General features: G+C 35.9%; 1 pseudogene; it reads right to left on the bottom strand.

Moving 5' to 3' along the window:
- Positions 1 to 705: 705 nt before the first annotated feature.
- LOC100719199 (olfactory receptor 5G3-like) lies at positions 706 to 1620 on the bottom strand (annotated as a pseudogene).
- Positions 1621 to 3658: the final 2038 nt, after the last annotated feature.

Here is a 3658-nt window from a genome sequence, read left to right as displayed (position 1 = left end):
TGTAATGAAGGAAACCATATAAATGTGCTACTGTAAATGGAAATCATCTCATTGTTAATAGAAATAGAAACATTCATAGCACCAGCAGAAAACAAATGTACATACATAAGTAAGAAACTTGTCATGCTTAAAATCTATGAAGATATGGTTCATTATGAAAGATATAGCACTGGCACTTTAATTTTACCTCATTCACTTGAGCAGTATGAGGTTGGAAGTTTTTCCATGTATTTTTAGTAACTAACATTCCTATCATTGTCAATGCCTAGTCATTTGTTGGCATATTTACCAATAGAATTTATATTTCTCTGTGAATGTGAGGCTGGGGAAGTATCTCATAGTTGGCACATGAACACAAATATTTCCTATAACTTGTTATTTACTGTTAAAATTATTTGTAGTGATTTGCTCTTTCTACATAATTTTTCAAGTCTACATAAAAAAATTCAGACCCTCAAGATTGTGCAAATATTCACCTATATTTGTGTCTTGTATATTTTTCTGTTTGAGACACATTTTTCACCGAGAAAAAAGACAGAGGTAGACAAATGTTTAAGTAGTTCTGTATTTCCCAGTTATTCTGTGGACAGCCAGCCCCAGGACTCACCTGCAAGCTTTGACTCAGTCTAGTATTCTCTTTACTGTGTATTTTGCCCCATCAGTGGTGACATGCAAACAGATATTTCCTCACCCTCCAATGAGAGACTACTTCCTTTTCAGGTTTCTCTTGAATGCCTCTTTCACCTCCTTGTTCCTCAAGCTGTAGATGAAGGGATTCAACTCAGGGATGACCACAATATAAAGCACAGAAATCATTTTATTGATTTTCAGAGATGAGCTCAATCTAGGTCACACATAGGTGAAGAAAAGTGTCCCATACAAGACTGAGACTGGATCCAGATGAGAGGAACATATGGAGAAGGCATTCCATTTGCCATGGGCAGTCTGGATATTCAAGATGGCCACTGTGATGCATGCATAAGACACCATGATAATCCCACTGCTGAGCACTACTATAGTTCCAGCCAAGACAAAAAGCACCAAATTATTGATCCCAGGGTCACCACATGCTAAAGAAAGCAATGGCGAATTATCACAGAAGTGATTGATTATGTTTGGACCACAGAAAGGTAAGGAAAATGTCAACATTGTATGGGTTATGGTGCTTATAAAATCTATGGCATAGGACCTCATCACCAGCCACATACAGATCCAAAAGGACATGGTGAGTATATACAGTAGTGGCTTACACACAACTATGTAGGCCATAGTAGTGAGGACCAAACACTCCACTGCCACAAAGAGAACAAGGAATCACACCTGTGCAGCACAACCAACAAAAAAGATGCTCCTTTTCTCTGCAAAGATATCACACAGGGTCTTCAGGGTGACAGAAGGAGAGGAGCAAATGTCTACAAAGGAAAAGTGGCTGAGGAAAAAGTACATAGGACTGTAGAGTCTGGAATCGAGCTATATGAGAGTGATCATCCCCAAATTACCACCTAGCATGACAAGATAAACAGAGAGAAGCAGGAAGAAAAGGGTGATCTTCTGACATAAGTGCCCTGCTAGGCACAAGAAGAGAAACTCCCTCACTGACATCCAGTTCTTTCCTTCCATTAGAGTCGCTGGGAATCTGTCATAAAAACAAAGAAAATTATTCCATTACAAAAAACAACTAGAAACTTCTATAAATAATATTTAACCACGGAAAAATTGTTTAAACACCTCTATAAAAGACAATTTTAAAATATTACTTTGCTGATAGTTTAGATAAGATCCCTAGCTAATAGGTCTGTTTTACTTTGGGGGAATGTAGTCTATTTTTTTTATTTAAAGAGAGAAGAAAAAAAAAGAAAGGACATAAAAAACAATGCAGTAAAAGAGTACAAATAATACAGTATTTCTAGAAAAAAAAATATACAGTACGAAATCACCAGTAACAGGCCACACACTCTCTTCCCAGAATCAGCCATGCATATCACTAAATTAAAGCATATAAAGTGAACATTCTTACAGTGAAATTGGAGACAGTTCCGTTCAATGATCCAACAAAAGCTCAGCCATATGGCTTTCCATCCTACACTCTCGAACATACCTCGGTTATATCCCTTAGTCCACCTTACTTTCCTCTCTTTTTTACAGTAACAATTAGACTTTTAGGGTTTTATTACTTTCACGGTTCTTATTACTTTTTTGAAGAGAATAAAAACAAATGTGACTAAGCAAAACAGAGTCAGTTAGAACAGACGGGTGGGCATAGCACATGATGCAAAAATAGAATACCATGTGATCAAAAGTGGTTACCATTGTGCCCTTGCTATTTTTAAATTGAGTTGTATATATCATCAGGTATAATAGAATTAATCAAAACAGTATGGAACAAAACCAATAAAATCTACAGTGAGAACCTTACAGGACTTCAAAAAAAAGGATGATAGTGAGTTCATATTGGGCATCATAGTATATCTTATTGCCTTCAAAGTGATTGCCTATAGCCTCAAACTTGATACTATCAAACAAAATAGAATATACAATAATCAGACAGAACAAGATGGGGAGAGCAATACTGGGGTTCAGGTCAGGTTAATAGGACAACAAAAAAGTTACTATAATATGTCTTGTTATTCTTTAATTTAGTTTTCCCTTAATTAAAAAAATGACAGAAAATACATTAATTTAAAAATAGGGGGAAGATTGAGATAAGAGAGGACATTGTAATAGAACAATGCAAGGCAGAACCGAGCAATTCAAGCATCATTGAGTTTTACCACCAGATAATCTAACACAATAGTCCTCACTATAGGGCCTCTTTCCTTAAATTATTAGAGTGTAACTTTGCGTGCTATATTATCAAGCGTATCTAGACAGTGTGAAGCCTTTCAAGACAATGCAATAATTACAGGGTACTTAGAACCTGCTAATAGAAAACAAACAATGGTTTCTATATTATCTCTTTGCCTATAGAGAGTTTTGTTTATACTATAGCATATAGTGAAATATAATAAGATACAACATGTTAAAACCAGTGGAAACAGATGTACTACAGCTTGAAGGGACTTCAAAACAAGATGATATTAAATCAGCACTAGCTTTTATGTTGTGTTGCTTTCTTCAAAATAGCTATTTGTACTATCATAGATACTAAAATTGAACAACCCGGGTAAAAACCATTGCGGTGATTGAGTGAATTGGCTTCAAACCAATATGATTGGGAATCATGATTACCACATACTTATGTGTATTCTTAGCATTTCTTACATTAGGGAAACTATTCGGTATTTATACATGTGATTTTGATTTATTTCACTTACTAGTATGGTCTCAAGCTGTGTCCATTTATTTATAAATGTCTCAATGCGGTCATTCTTTATAGCTGAGTAGTATTCCATTGTATAAAAATACCACAACTTTTTTATCCATTCTTCAGTCAATGGACACTTAGGTTGTTTCCAAGATCTAGCTATTACAAATTGTGCTGCCTTAAACATGGGTGCACATATATCTCTGTGGTATTATGCTTTCAGTTCTTCTGGGGGTCATATGGGGCTTCCAGTCCTAGTTTTTTGAGAAATCTCCAGACTGACCTCCACAATGATTGCACTAGTCTACACTCCCACCAACAGTGCAGGAGAGTTCCTTTTTCTCCACAGCCTCT

This window comes from Cavia porcellus, unplaced genomic scaffold (assembly GCF_034190915.1).
Source record: "Cavia porcellus strain 051 isolate PalLab524CR breed Dunkin Hartley unplaced genomic scaffold, mCavPor4.1 scaffold_32, whole genome shotgun sequence".
In the NCBI taxonomy this organism is placed as follows: Eukaryota; Metazoa; Chordata; class Mammalia; order Rodentia; family Caviidae; genus Cavia; species Cavia porcellus.
Note: the sequence above shows the minus strand (reverse complement) of the source record. Positions and strands in the feature narration are given on the sequence as shown.